A 16,732-nucleotide genomic window follows, 5' to 3' on the forward strand; every position below is an offset into this window, starting at 1 on the left:
AGCCAATTGGATTGTAATTTCTGTTCCTATTTAACTGTTGCGTTCCGCTGTATGGGATTTTCATTACTAAATCGCTCTTTGTTTGATTCTGATGTTGTTGAAGAGTTTTGATATTTACAATTAAAATGAAAGTTAAATTGTAAATTATCTATCAATTAATTTTACCTTTTTTACAAAACATTTTTGTTAAAGTAGAACAATTCAATCATAAATGAGATACGCAACGATTGACCGTATATTTAAATTTTGTCCTACTACAGGGTAATTTGCCAATTGTTGCACACCTAAGGGAACAGCCAACGTATTTCGTATGTTTGAGATGGATAAAACCACAATATTATTGTAATTTGTGTCTAGCATACATCATCATTGTTTAAAACATGTATGTATATTTTATTTTAGGGATAAAAATGATGAATAATGCCAAGGAAAACTGTTTTTTTAAACCTATTCAAAAATTAAATTGTTGCACACTTACAAAATTTCCAAATTCTATTATTTTACACTTGCATAACCAATTATGCAAGTACAAACTTCCAAAATTACAACTTACAAAATTTCCAAATTCTATTATTTCATACTTGCATAGCCAATTATTGCACCATTTTCAATACACTGAAATAGACAAATATGAGCCCTGAAATGAATGTTTTTCTTTAGAATAATGTTTTGGACAATACAAAACGCTGTTATATTACATATTTGTCCTTGGTTCTAGCCAGAATTCCGCAACATAAGTAGCGAACTTGCACCTGCCACTGCACGCCAATTGTAAACAATACACTTTCAAAATGACAACGAGGTGAAAAAAGAGGATTTGGGCTGTGTAATAAATAGGAACAAAGCACTCTGTTTGTTCAAATTATTAAACATCAAACATATCAAACTATTTTTTGCAAAAAGTCAAAAATTTTGCAACGGAATCGTGAGATTTCATCTTAGTTGTTTGATTAAAACCAAAATAAAAAAGTGTAAGTTGTTCATATGGCGATATAAACCTTCTTTTCTGATGCACAATTCTTAGCGGCTTTGCTAAGAAATCCAAAATAAAAAATGGCTGCTGCCATCGTTTTTTCACCGGGGTTTGAAGCTGGATCTCCCGCTAACCGTTCAAGTGTTGAAAATCATGCTGAAGAAATTAGAATTTATTATGATGAAAGTTTTTTCAACATCAATTTTCAACACATCACAAAAAACTGTCAAACTTAATCCGGCTTGAGACGTATTGAATTCATGTGAAAAACCTGATAAATTATTGTGATGCAATTAAAACACTTGACAACTGTTGAAAACATCTCACAGGCAATCAAAAATGTTGCAAACGTTGGAATTTGACTAGGAAACCTTTGTAAAAGCCAGATATTACTAATTTTAAATATTATTATCCTCCCGAATGAAATGGCTTTAATATGTTGCAACAAGATCTAATGTATGATACATTAATTTATTTTGAACGTAGTTTTCGAAAATTATTATATTTATCGCTTTTCTCATAAATCGAGAATCGCCGCTCGTCGTGGAATTATTTAACAAATATTTTTAAGAAAATATGGCTACAAACATTCCATTTATTTCGTGAGCTTTCGGTCCATCCATAGGAAAGTAAATATGCCTATCCCCTATATTGTAACTAATAACTAAATGCTAGCATACTTAGTTTACATGGCTTTTCATTAATAACAGGCCATGTTGAAAATAAATCTATACGTAACATAAAATACAATTCCGATTTAATTATACCTATCGTAGGATAATCCGAGGAAACAGCAGGATCACAATAAAAAACTGAATTAAAATTCATTACATTTATCACTTTTTAATTTGTTTACATTCGATTACACTACCCTAGACGCCGTGGATATACTATACAAAAGCCATTAAAAATGTAAACGAAAGCTGCTTGGCCCCGAGTAAAAACACCCAAAACAAGTGATGCGGCACTCAAAGCGTAAAAATAGAGCTGTAAATTGCACTATAATGCCAGAGTATGTAAACTATTTACATACCAACTTGTGGGCAGCAAATGTACTTTATTCAATTGTAATAATCAACAACACAATAAAATGCACACTTTCATTACGACAGTCTCTTCTGTCAGCTGACGAAATGAGGAAGTATGCCAGTGTCAATTAACGCAAAATGGACATATTTGGTTGTGCATTAATAATTGCAGTGCAGTGCAGTAAAGTTAGAACACGTCCGCGTCCAGCAGGGCCACTTCTACTGTCTAGCTCATGTTTTGTTTTTTTTTTATGTACATGGGCAAAGTAATTATATCGCAGTGCGTCTAATTAAAACACAACATTAAACATGTGTGTTGAAAGCTTATTTTATATTACCGTTACGGTAACATCTGCTGTGTTATGCGCCGAGTATCATTTTTGCTACCCTGATGCACTGCCGTATTTATTCGCTTCATTTAATAAATTCAAATTGTGCATGTTTTTTATTATATCTCCCGACAGCTGGAAACGGCAATAACCATTCTATAGCTCTCCATGTCATCTCTTGCAGCCCATCACTCCGGGCCAAGAATGCAATAAGTGTATGTGTGTGTGTGTGTGCGGTGAAGGGTAAAATCGATCAGATGAAAAATGTTACTTTCTCCATATTGAGTTTCATAAGCCGATTGCAACGAGCTGGCCTCATCCTGCCGTCCCGTTTCCGAACCGTAGCGAGCCGAACATGTTGTTGTAAAATTTTCCTCCTTCTCTATGAGCTTTTTTGTGTGATAAAAACACAAACAAACTCACAACCAGGGATGGGCACAGCAGCATTGCCACTGACATGTTGCTAATAGGAAATGTATTACAATTCATCCGAGCTGTAACGCGGCGTGACTGGTGGTCACCTTGCGCCAAACGGAAAAGCCACCAGAGCGTTGGGATCGATGCATGATGAAACCGTTCGCTTGCTCTGCAGATCGATCGACCTACAGCGGGGATGGCGGGGACGGCGGGTACGGGCAGGGCTGCACGATGCATGATGCAACCGAACCAATTGCACCCCTGGGCGCACCGAAAAGCAATTTCTGATACCATCCTGCTCGCTGTTTTTGCCGCTTCTACGCCCGATGACAGACGGCATTTCTCATAGTCGCAGTGGTGTGGCAGTGTTGTGGTTATGGTAAAACAAACTGAACATACACACGCTTTCATTCGAATACAAACAGGCAAACACATTTGGCACCACAGGGAGCGGGAGAGAGAGAGATAGAGAGAGATAGGGGACACAAACTCTGAGGGCTGACGCGCGGGAAGCTACCTGTAAAACGAAATCCCACTCACCGGAGGGCGCTTGGGGTGTGTCTGTGCTGAATGCATCTGCCAGCTGAAATTGCATCTTTCGATTTGGGGCTGGTGTCGAATGAAGGACGACTTCATTGCACCCGACATTCGAAACCAACCATTGGCATCGGAGCAGAGCCAGACATCACACCCGACACATCCGGGGTTTGCAGAAAGAAATAACGCTCCACTCAGCTCTTTCGAGGAAGGGCACGGTTTCAGGGTTTTCAAAATTTGATATTATTGGATATGAATTTTTCATCCAAAGTTCCGAGTAGAGCTCAAAGCTTTGGCTGCTGCCGTTTCGGGGGGCGTTTTTGGGGCGTTCGAGTGGGGTGTGAGCTTTTTGAATCGTTTGTTTCGTTGCCCTGCAGGCACCCAGCGAAGGGGAGTCGCCACGCAGCTCACTGACGATCGAAATGACGAAGGAGATTTCGCATGGAGTAAAAGTGGCGTACCGTTTGAATGCAAACTCACTGCCCCCTTCAGCACCCCCCCCCCACTTCTTTTGGTGTCAATTTTGAGTGGCAGCGGGCTAAAGGTTTCTCACCCCTTTTTTGTATTCGCCCGCAGCTAGCTAGCCAGCCTCCGGGGGTGTCTTGAAAGCTGAGGACTGCTTGAAGCGGGATGAAAAATGATGTTCTTTTTATTATGTGAGGCTCTCCTCCATCGCCCTGCTCTCTAGTGCTCAACCTTCCCACTCTGCCCACATCTCGTAGCCGATCGAGAACCATTGATTGCACACGGGATTGCGATATGGTTGCGGTGGCGGGTATTCCGCACCAGCACCAGCAGAAGACACGCGCTGGGAGGAGTTTTCCATTTAAATAAAACGTCCCTACTCCCGCAGCGCCTGCCCTTTCTTACTCCTGTATTAAAATACGAATAAGGCAAGCGGGTGGTAGTAGCAGCAGCAGCAGCAGCCGCAGCCAGTCTGCACGAAAAGTTTCGATTCGTTTTTCGGGACAGATCCCCGTTCGGCAGCACCAGCAGCAGCGCCCTAAGAAGCTTCATTTGAAATTCAATTTATTTTGAACCGATTTAGATATGTAGAGCAATACACGTCTATCGGTCGAGTGTGTATGTTTTTTTTGGGAAAGAGATATAGAGGGTGCTTTTTCTGTTCGCTTTGTACGATTGGTTTTAAATCGATTGAGTGTATGTGTGTGTATAGCTGCAGCTAGATGTTGGTATCAGCTTCACGACAAAGCTTCCCAGGGACTGCCAGCGAAAACTCGCAGATAGTTTGCCCAGGGATCGTAGACACTTTTGGCGGTGGCCGTAATTGTACGCCCTCGGCAAGTGATGTAATCAAACTCGCGAATAAATGAACGAACCCGAACCGTTTGGGGTGGAGTGTGAATTGCGCGCACGAGCTCTTGATGACAGTTTTGGAGAGGGTTTTTTTGCATTTTTAAATCCTCGGTTTAGGTTGCAATGCAAGGGTGAAATCACAATTCGATCTCTATTTCTGTCCGGGCTTTTTTCAATGAAAGCTCATGGTTAAAAGCTCAACGCATAGCCGTGAGTGAAATGTCAGTTTTCAGTTCAAGATGCTGAATATCTCACAAAACATAACTTACGAATGGCACTCGATTATGTATTATTATACCGTCACACCAATGAGTTGAGAGTGAAATATGACAGGTCTTCGTCATACTCCCGACATGGTTTCTACATGTTCAGATTATGGTGAAATGTCAGAGACATCTCTGATTAACGTGGCGATAGTAAGACACTTATTCCAGCGAAAGAAGTGAATATATATGTCATAGTTTGTAATAACCTCGTAAAGCTTGGAGTAGAATAACCAAAGGCATTTATTCTTGACCTCCTCATAAACCAAAGCAATGAAATCGGTAAATAACACCGCCGAAGAATACACATCAAACCAAACCCTCTTCATTGGGTCCAACGGTTCAAAAGCCTTCGTTAGCTATTCACAAATTAGATAGGCATACAAATACACACACACAAACACACCTCGTTCGCCCCTTCACCGCTCACTGTTCCACCGTGGAGATAATTCTTACCCGTGACGGTTATGATTTCATCGAGAGGGAAACGGAGGAAAATGGTTCAAATGGACCGTGACCGAGCACTATCCAGCTTATATGGTGGTGGAACAGGGCCTCCAGAGATGCTGCACAGGCTGCTGACAAACTTGTGACTGTGCAACGTTCGTCCATCGTCCAATAAACCAGAAGGACGCAAATATCCTCCGGCTTGGTTTCGAGAACGTATTGGAACCCACTTTGAATGTGATGGAAGTGGAGGATAAAGACACACACTCACACACATACACGCTGGATGGGGATGTGTAGGAGTGGAACTATCACAGAACCATCCGTATGTGTGCACAATCAGTGTCGGGATGAAAAATGGAACCGTATTCCAGCGTGGGTCGGCCGAGGCTTGGATTATTACAGTCATTTTGATGGGGCGCCCAACCATTACGGCCGTCGGTGTGGGGGTATATTTTCATGAGCGACACACCGACATCGAATATACATTCATATAAATCCGCTTCAGATGTGTGTGTGTGTGTGCCTTTCTGCTCACAAACAGCCAGCAGATATTAACATTCATCCGATTGAAGTGTCGATGAGGGGTCGGCGGTGGGTAGATGTGAAGTGAAGTCAGCCTATGCTAACGCTGGACATAATTCCCATCATTCAATCAAATGGCGCTGGACACAAAAAAAGTATACAGAAAGCAGAGGAAAACGTGTATCACATACACGATCAGATGCGAGTGTTGGAACACAAATACAAGCGCCACCTTCCACCACCCAATATACCATACATATGCAGGAACAAACCAATCCGATTGACAATTGGGTCCGTCTACATATTTGATTGTGTGTGTGTTTGTGTGTGTACACATGTGTGAGGGGAATGCAAAATTCAACTATCATTTGTTTTGATGTATGTACTCTTTTTTCAAGCAATAAAGATTACCCTGAACGACCGGGCGCCTCCACCGGACTCCAGGGCGGGGATCCATATCAGCGGGACACCCAGCGGGAACGGGAACACCGAATTGGGATGGCTGCTTTGTTGTGTAATTGGGTTCGTTTATCTGTTTTATGAGGCGGAAATAAATTGACATGTGAAGCGAAATGGCTAGCCCCGTTCATGCCGAAGTCGGAAACAACGCTGGCGATGGCATGCAAAGCGTGGTGTGTGCGTGTGTGTGTGCATTGGCATTGACTGACTGGACGTTCGCTCCAGCGTTTGTGCGTTCGGTTGTTAGTGAATAGATGAGATTCTGAATTAGATTGTGAATAGTTTAGTGTTGTACATTTCAAAGTGCATTGCTTTTGTGCGGGTGAGTGTCGGGATGGCGTTTTCTCGTACATAAACGGGTATAAATCGGGTTTTGAACATTTGGAGTGATAAAGCTGTTTTATGAAGCGTTCAAAGCTGCATCATGTATCGAAATATAATTTAATGTTTTTTATGAAAGAATATTTTATGAAATATTTTATGTATTTAGATAATTGAAAATAAATATTCTAACTATTCTTCATATTTTAAACTTTTTTCTGGAATAAGAACTCTGTTTGCTTAAGCATAAACCTATTCAAATCGAAGAACAGGAATCTAAAACAAGGCAATCGCAAGTGAAACTCTCCTGGCGCGTGATTGCGATTCAAGCGTGTGATAATTCTGCAACAAAACAACAAACGGGTCGAAAATGGCGCCGACAACATACACAAGGCGTGGCGTCACTCTGCTTGAAACTGCCTGCCACCAACAAGCAAATTTCCCCAAGCAACAGAGCACCCTGAGATAAAAAGAGTCTGTTTTCTGGCGACAAAAAACCCCTCCATCGCTTTACCTTTTCCCCTTTCCCACGAAAATCTCAAACCGAGACAGCGTTAAACCGGATACTTTACACGCCAAACGGCCACGATCGTACCATTTTGGGGGCAATCGAAGCATCACACACACAAACGATACTAAAGAAGAAGACAAAGAAAAACAACAACCCAAACGGCCCTGTGTTGTACATCACGGCCCTGCTTATCGACTAGCGGCGGACACATTTGAAACGCCATTTTCACCACACGTTTGCTAGGGCATTTCCCCCTGTTTGCACCGCCCGAGCATAGCCAGGGAGTCAACTTAATGCTCATAAATATTCAATAGCTGCACACGGCGACGACGACAATCGTAGAGAACGACATCACACCGCACGATGTGTGCTCGCGCGCGGATAGACAAATTGGAAGATGAATTCGCGCTGGCAAGAACAATCGAACAATTCACGAAGGGGAGAGAGAGAAGAGGCAGATGGATCGGAAGACGCACCACGCGGTGCGTGTTTTCTTCCGCCGAAGCAATTTGAGAGCAGCAGGAGAATTGCGCTGTCACGCCATTTTGTTCGTCACCTGGATACGTGCCTTGATCGGATTCGGCAAGCCTGTTAGATTTGGTGCGCTTAGCGGTGCTATAAGATTTATATTAACTGATAGGCGTCGTGCCGTACGGAGTGAGAAAGGGGAAGAGCAAGGTAATTGTAGCCCATTGCCACGCCACGTTCGGCGCCGACGCCATAAAAGCGCCCCGTCGAATGTGTATAAAAGCCGAACGGTGCTTAGCGGGGAAATGGCGATGAAATGAAATGGTTCATCTTCCCCCCAGGTATATAAGGCGGTTTTTGGCCGTGGAACTTTGTTGTTACCTTTGGTCGCTGATGGGTTTTTTGTTGCCTTTTCTGGTGAAAAGTAAGTTTCCGCTGAGCCGGAAAATAAACTTCTACCCAGTAATTGGCCACACGATGGTTTGGCCTTTGTGGGTGGAGAAAACAACTGCAGGTGTGTCTTTGTTTTTTGGCTCAAGAGAATCAGTAGGTATGTGTTTCTCGCGTTACTCTGCTGAGCTGTCAAGAATTCGACCACCAAACTGCGCCCTTCTCCCTAGCCCGGGCATGAGAATGTGAGAAAGTGATTTGAACTCTCACGCCGATAAAAGCCAATCGCTTCCTAATACGCCCTGTTGTTGCGGTTTGCTGAGCACACCCGGGCAGCGTTTTAATCCAATTTACGCGAGGTACGGGTAGCAACCAAAGCGTCGGCCAAAAAGTTTTCATCTGCTACCTGCCACTCGCTGTCATATTATCTCACTCACTCTCTCACACACACACATACACACTCGCTTATCGGTGGGATCAGTTTGAAAGGAAAAATGCACGAGAACAAAATCGCAGTTCTGCATGACGAGAGAAAGGAAGGCTGCTGCCATCCTTAGCGAAAGCAGCTTTTTCCGGTGCAGAGATTTTGCGGTGGGCTGTACATTGAGCCCAAACCGACCCACCCATCCACATCGCCCGCACCCGAAAGGGGTGTGTGAGTATGTGAATTCTGTTTCGCGGGGTGAGGAAATTTTATGACCATTCACATATCCATAAATATTTATGAACAGCCTGGAAGGCTGGAATGGTAGGCAAGTCGCACTGGGAAAGTATCATCTCTCGCGTCTCGGTTTGTCTCGTTTTATTCCTTCCAGCATTTTCCTAACCTTCATCTCAATCCACACACATACGCACATGCGCTACCTCTATGCTCCATCGTATTTGTTTTCAAAAAACACACACACACATACAGAGCAAACGAAATAAAAGGATTGCCAAACACCGAGCCAAGCAATTGAAACAAATGGAATGCGATGAATCTTGGCTTTCCTGGGGCGTGTGCGGTGTGGTACCGCACCACCGCCACCATCATCATCAACATTATTATTAAGAAGCGACACAAAGTGAGTGAATTGAAAAATGCTTCCCATACACACACACACGCACGTATGTATATATTTTGTTGGTTTGGGAATGAGCAAGAATGTTTGCTGGTGCTGCTCGATTAACTCAATCATCTTGTCCCGAAATTCCCCGTTTCAAAATGTCCCGTAAGACACAACTTGTTTTCTTTTTCGTTGTCAGTGCGGTGCGCGGTAAGGTGAGAAACGGAAACAGGAAGGAGAAAATTCGAAAAGAAGCATTTATTAACTTTTATTCCGGCTCTTGTTTCACACTACCTTCCACCACATCTCTCAGCTGTGATTTGGTTTTTGCATCAACAATTGAACTTCTCGCGGTTCCTTTTCTTTTCTACCCGGAAGCGACAAACATCGAACGTAAATTTGGCGTGAAACGGTTTCGTTTTCGTGGGGTAAACATTAAAAAAAAAATATCCAAGTACAAAATGGTTGACGGAGGGATGCAAATTTGCCATTTTGTTAACAATGCTCGATGAATAAGAAATCTCGTAGGGTGTTTTTTTTCGTGTTGTTTCTCCCTTATTTACACTTCATGTTTAAAAATATTGAACGATGGTGGTTTCGTTCTTTTTGGAAATTAACAGCTGCTTAGATGTGGAAGTAAGGCACAACCGATTTTTGATTCCAGATTGAATCAAAGTGAAGCATTCCCTGCCGGAAAATGGGAACTTTGCAAGCACCTTGTTTATGTGTGTCTGCCAGAGCAAAGGCGAACAAATTAAGTGCTCGAGGGAAAACTTGGAGTAGCAGCTTTGGCGAATCGATCGTGAAAAGCCTCAGACCTTTATTGCTTCGACTTATCCCTAAAGCCGGCCGCCACCACCGCTGCTCGGTGCGGTACAACCGTGCTCACCGTAACGGTAGTAAATTTATACATTTTGTTTTTTTCCCCTGTCCCTTATCTTGCGTTCAGCCTCAAGCCACGCTACATACTGTTTTCGAGCCCGGGACGTTGAGAGCGAAAGCAGCGCACCCAAGAGCCATTCATCTCGATGAAGGAAGCATTTAGAACGGCTCGTGGAAGGAAGTGTCTTTCCTTTTGCCTCAGCCGCCATTTGTGCGTCATTTGCCAAGTGCACACGATGATGATGGCTTTTTTGTTTTGGAAGCTGCCCTTAATGGCGGGGACGGAATAGGTGTTAATGCTGCGCGCGACAACCGGAGACTTGTTGGACATCCGGGGCTTGCTTGCAGGGGTTGTCTTAGTGTGGTTGTGTGTTCGCCATTGAATGTAAGCAAAGCTGTTAGGCACGTGGAGAGTAGCCCATCCATTCCGAGGACGAGAGTCCTTGAACGCGATGAATGGGACGGGAACGCATTAGAAGGTCTTTGGCTGAAGGAGACGTTAAGACGGGCTGTGTACTCTTACTAGTAGATTTATTGCACAAAGATTAGGCAAAACATAGGAGAGGAAAAAAGCTGTTAGGTAGTTGAAATGCATTCATAGGGTTTTGTGTATAGGCTGAGGAATAAGTATAGAAGTATTTACTAACACAGATTGTTTATAGCGACCAATTTAGCTGTTTTCAGCTTCTAAAGCACAGAAGACAATGAACCATACTACTTAGAGCAGTCTTGAAGACACCATTAAAACCCCCTCCGATAGTGTTAAACTTGCAGGAGAAACCCATTTCCGGCATATCGTCCCGCCAATCGCCATCAATAGTTATGGTGAAACTTGGAAATTCTATCACCAAACCCAAACATCTTGCTACATCTTGCAAGCGCTGTTCGTCACGAACCAACCAAAACCAGGACGTCCAGTTATGGTAAGTGCAGGAAAATAGCACCTCCGGGAGAGAGGATATAAATATTTATGAGCATCCGGCCGGAACAAGCCCGTAGCACATTAAAACTAAACCGTTACCTAGCACCATGTTCGCCTTGTTCCGCGCGTTCCGGTTAAAACCGGAGCAATGGCTCGCGCATGCTTGCTCCGGAATGCCTGGACGCTGTTTACCATAATCACGGCTTTGTTTATCTTTGACACCAGGACCCAGGGCCCGGGACAATAGTGCCTGCCCGATGAACGTTAAGGGGCAGGTCGAGCGAAAAAAAGCATTGCAAGCAATTTTGGACCATCGAACGCTTCTGTACAATCGAGTGCTGTACGGGTTGTACGGGGTGCTTTATCTCTCGTTTTAATGAGACGCCGATTTGCGATTGAGATTGGTGTGGGTTTCGCATAACCTTTTTGCTGGCTGAGTGTGATCTAGAAAAGGGAGAAGGGGAAGAAGGGATGTTCAAGGTCTAGGTAAAGAGCTCAGCAACGAGTCCGAGGATGGTCGGTGCTGCCTTTGAAGCACTTTGCACAATTGGGACGGATAAAGAAAGCAACAAAAGATAATTTATGTAAAGCTGGTAGTGGTATTGGCAAGAAGAATCATTAGTAAAGTATAAGTGTGCAATCGGGACGAAACGTATTGCAACATCATGTCGTGGATTCACTAGTCTGCCCGTATTGCCAATAGTAAAAGAGAGTTATTGTTCCGAATTATTTTCCAAAAAACATTGTTTTACACATGTGAAAATGATTCTAATTTTTGAGAAAGAAATACGAAAAGCCTGAAATTCCGAAAAGGTTTGAAAAGTTGTTTCGCTGATCTCTGGTATAGTTACATGACGCAAATTGTGTTGTCTTAGGCAATGCGAAAGTACACCATTTCGCCAAAAAAAGGCTCTCCGGAAGGCCTAGCTCTCAATTTGCAGAATTTGGAAGGAGGGATATACATATATGCACAAGGAGGTTTCTCCATTCGATCTCCACTCAAATTTCCTTGAATTCTTGGTTCCATGACATATCTGATGATTGTGCATTCATTTCAATGATTTTGAGACTTAGGTAAAACCATTTTGCATTGTATGTACATCTCCAGCGGACGGGTTGACTCCAAGAATAGCTGTGGCCTTGGAATTTACGACATTCATTAATTTGTATGGTCTTACGTGGAATACGTGGTTGCACTTCTTTCTTATTAGAGCAATAGAGAGAAGATCTCCTGATAATTCATTGCGGGATATTGCGTTTCTTAATTTGACAGAGCAAATGAATTAACTGTATTCTACAAGCAATTGAACAAACAAACAAACTGAAATTCAAACCATTCAAAACATCATATGTTAATGCAGTTAATATTTTAAGATGCAAACATCTTTTGAAATTATCTATCTCTTAGACTAAAGACGATCAAAAACATTCCTCATATATCACATGTTACATCCAAAACATATACTCTAATGCTCATCAAACTTATACAGACATTCTAGAATCAGGCTGGTCTCAATTTCAACAGCAAGAAAAGTTTTCAATGAAATGCTAATTTTGCTTTAATTTTGATTTCAAGTAATATTGCCTAAAAATACACCGTTGTTCTAGGTGATGATAAACCAAGCGTGAGATAACGTAACACAACATCAGTACCAATTGTACAACTTGTTTGTTGTTGTGAATAAAATTAAGCTCAGATTTCTCCACGTGTTTTTGTTTCGGGTTTTGCTGAAGGATCGTTTGCTGTATAATATTAATTAGTATCCTGCACGAGCGAGCATAACAAGCTCATAATTGAGTGCGCGTTTCATTACCAAAAATCCAAGGGAGGACTTCCGAGGAACCGTTACCCCATCCGCTGGCAGCGCTGGTGTGTAAAGTGTGATGGAATTTTAATATCTTCTATCCATCCACAAAGATTCGGGCACACACATCTTGGAGCATTCTTTTACGTAGCCCGGGTAGAGATTTTTGGGAGCCAATTTGCACCAGAGTTCAGCATTGGCACCAGAAAGTGGTTTGAGGAGCCATCCAACCCATTGCAATCACTAGCTATGCATTGAAACGCAAAAATGTGTGTGTTTTTGGTGGGGAAACCAGAGCGCCCGACACAGAGCGGCTATGTAAATGAGGTGAAATAAAAACACAACGAACACAAGCAACGTTTCGCCCCGTTTCGGCGTCTCTCTGTTTCCGGCCCCAATCACCGACCCACACTCCAACCGCCGATGATACCCCATTTGCAAACGTGTGCGGCATAATTGTGAACCGTGTTTAACCACAATCGTCCCATGTTTTAAGCACTGTTGGGCGCGAGAAAGAGAGTGAGAAAAAGGGAAAGCCCTTAATAAAAGAACAAAACGAGCGCTCATGTGAATGCGCCCGAATGGGGTGGTGCGGTTGGTGGTGGGATCTTTGTGTGTGTGTGCTTGCTTTGTTTTGAGTCGGGCCGCTACTCCGACGGACCCTCCGGCCAGAACGCCAGGAACGCTTTCTGGGCTCGAGGACGCTTTAGTGCAGCGCTACGTCGAAGAATACAAATCTGCTTCTCCGGCTGCTATTTATGTGCTCTCAGGGACGATGCTCGACAGAAGGACACACTCGTGGCACCGCTAGCGGCGTTGGTTTTTCCCATCCTCCATCCCTCCCTTGCTGCCCAGCTCTGGCCAATGTTTAGGTAGTCTAGTGTGAGGTTAGTGACACCACTTCAAACAGAAACCGTCAGCGGTAGCGCTGGATATATTTGTCAGGTGTAACGCCGCTGGCGCTAATGGCAAACGGGGCAGGACACTGACGGGACCACTTGAGGACATTTGTGCGCGAGACCCGTGTGAACGGTATTTAGTTCAGGAGGGGAGAACGAACGAGACAGCCTCTCACAACGGAACGGTCCCTGTAGCTCTTGAAGCTCTCTTAAATGGGGAAGGCAAAAAAAAAGCTAGACTCGTGCTTCGAAGCGTACTCTTATCCCACTCGCATCCTTTTTTTTGCATCTTGGAATGATCTTGTTTTTGTTTAAAGGACGGCTAGCGTCAGCCACGCTGCAAGAGACTAGAATAATAACGAATTTCCACGTCCACTTGTCGCGTCCGTTTAGACTAGTGTTGGCCGTTCCGGTCCGAACCTAGTAAAAAAGTTCCGTTCTTTATGTAGGCCGTTCCGTTCCGATCCTTTATACAAAATCGTTCCGTTCCGTTCATTCCGTTCTTTCCGTTCATTCCGTTCCGTTCCGTTCATTCCGTTCATTCCGTTCCGTTCATTTCGTTCTTTCCGTTCATTCCGTTCTTTCCGTTCATTCCGTTCCATTCAATTCGTTCTTTCCGTTCACTCCGTTCCGGTCTTTGCCGCTTCAATATTGTTAGCAAGGTGCTATCGTTCGTGCGTTCCGTTCTTTGAAAAAACCGGCTTTGTCCGGCTGTTGCTTGCTGCATGCAAGATACTTGTTCACTCTTTCTCGCACACAGTATGTGTTGCCTGTGCACTCTCCCATGCTCATAGGAATATTCATTACACTTCGTCGCGTCGCGTCTAGTGTTGGGTAAAGTAGCACAATTCAGTGTGCTGTGCGCACACGCACATTGCCCTAAGTGTGCTGTGCGCACTGTGCGCACAGTGCGCACTTCGAACCAGTGCCAAAGTGCTAGCACAGTGCTAGCACTATCGCACAGTGCTAGCACTTTCGCACAGTGCGCTCTCTGAGCACAGTGCGCTCTCTCAGCACAGTGCGCTCTCTGAGCACTGTGCGGAAGTGCTAGCACAGTGCTAGCACTTTCGCACAGTGCGCTTTCTGAGCACAGTGCGGAAGTGCTAGCACAGTGCTAGCACTTTCGCACAGTGCGCACTCTTCGCACAGTGCGCTCTCTCAGCACAGTGCGCTGTCTCAGCGCAGTGCGCTCTCTCAGCAAAGTGCGCTCTCTCAGCAAAGTGCGCTCTCTCAGCAAAGTGCGTTCTCTCAGTAAGTCTTCATGCAGATTTGTTGCCTTGCAGCGTGTTCAGAGAGCGTACTGTGTAAAGAGTGCGCACTGTGCGAAAAGTGTGCTCAGAGAGCGCACTGTGCGAAGTGTGCGCATTGTGCGAAAAGTGCTAGCACTGTGCTAGCACTTCCGCACTGTGCTAGCACAATGCGCACTTCAAGCACTGTGCTGTGCTGTGCGCACAGTATGGTGTGCTGTGCGCACAGTGCGCACAATAGCACTTTACCCAACACTAGTCGCGTCGTTTATAAAAATCGTGATAAGCAAAACCAAAAATGGTGTTGCATTTGGTATTATGGTGCAATTTATAACATCTATTATACTTTTTGTTATAATTTAGCTTATCTTAACTAGACAAATAATTATTATAAAATTTAAATATGTACTCATATGGCAGAACGGGTTGGAAGAGATGTATTATAATATGTGATTATGAATCCGCACGATAGCCGTGATGTTGTAAACGATTTATGTGAAAAAAAAACTATTTGTTTTAAGTAGTAAGTGAAATTCAAATAATTAGTCAATCTCGTGATACAATCGTCAACTCGTACCACTCAATAACATCGGCATGGGTAAAAGCCTCGAATGGATCGAGCCCCCATACGCTGGGATGATTATCCTGCTATGGGCATTGAAGTTACTGATAGCCAAGCTTATTAGTGGTACAGGAAGGCTTTGACCGAAAATGGTCGTCGCATCTAAAAAGTTTAAAAAATGCTAGATAATAAATGCATGCTTTATATTAGCACAGCTGGTACAGGTTACTGGACATAGGTTGAACCCATCTGCATTTGGTGATTTCAGCATGATGATTTAAGAAACGCCTTTTCATATCCTGTCTCAAGTAACAATCCCCCCCCCCCCCCGGATGACAGTTTGGCTTCTAAGCTCTGGGCCGGTTCTTTTGCACCCCAGGTTCACGTTCCGTTCTTTTTGAAAAATGAACTAGTTCCGTTCCGTTCCTTTTTTTAACGAAATTCCCAACACTAGTTTAGACCCTTTTTCCTATCAGTCGTGCTGCTTCACAATGGGTTTTCTTGGTTTCTTCGTTCCAGTTCCAGGACGCAGGTCCACAAACTAATAAACGGAAACCATTCAGCGTCACGCGTGTGTAGCGATGGCGACGTTGCGTAGCTAATGCGTCATTATCCGACTAGCAAAGAGTTCCCCGGAGGAAAAGAAAGCACAAAACTTGCGTGCCTTTTTTTGTTTTGAGGTCCCGTTTCCAGAGCTTCTCCTGCTCTTTGTAATTGAAATCACCTGCCCTGTTGGGCGACGGAGGGGGACCTGTCTGTGGGAAGACGAAAGACGCAACCTGTGCGCGTCATCCGTTTCCCACTGTTTGCTCGCGAACGGAGTGATTAAATATTTGCCAGCGGTACTCTTTAGTCAAGCCAGTACATATATTAGACTTGTAAATTGCGCAATGTTGCACTTTCACCCGCGGCAGGCGAGTCTTTTCCGGATCTCAGGAAAGGATCTCTGTGGATCTCTGTTGGAGGAACCGTCAGTGTGTCTCCATCGTCACCAGTTCCTTGCATATACATACACACACGGGGTGAGGGAGCATCCGCAACCGCAGGGGATGAATTTTCCGGGTGTCTTACATTAAAATTACCTCACCGAAACCGAGGCGTGTGTGCGCGTGTGTGTTCTGCTTCAGGTGTGGCGGTGTCGTCTCTCAGTACGAAAGATGCTCCAGACTTTTGCTCTTACCTGCGGACGAAGAAAGAGGAGAAAGATGAAAGAGCTCATTTTAATAACTATTAAACTTTTCATGCACGAGAAAAACCCACCGTGGGGAAAAGGTACAGGGAGAGAGAGGTACAAAATGAACGCCACAACATCGGCAGCTGGGATGTGGTGGTGATGCTGGAGATGGAATTATTCATGAAAATGTTGTACCACCCGTGTGCTACG

The 16,732-nt window shown here is 44.0% G+C and overlaps 1 protein-coding gene across 3 annotated transcripts in view; it reads right to left on the reverse strand.

Annotated features, from left to right (window-relative positions):
* Window positions 1-16,732, reverse strand: part of LOC121592972 — a 62,662-nt gene that overhangs the window by 17,763 nt on the left and 28,167 nt on the right. Inside the window, exon 1 of one of the 3 annotated variants that reach the window (XM_041914951.1) lies at window positions 16,431-16,528. The exons of the other annotated variants lie outside the window; for them this stretch is intronic. The gene's annotated coding sequence lies outside the window, so the exon portion shown is untranslated. Of the gene's footprint in view, window positions 1-16,430; window positions 16,529-16,732 lie in introns of those variants that run through there. 3 annotated transcript variants of the gene reach the window in all.

This window comes from Anopheles merus, chromosome 2L (assembly GCF_017562075.2).
Source record: "Anopheles merus strain MAF chromosome 2L, AmerM5.1, whole genome shotgun sequence".
Classification (NCBI taxonomy): domain Eukaryota; kingdom Metazoa; phylum Arthropoda; class Insecta; order Diptera; family Culicidae; genus Anopheles; species Anopheles merus.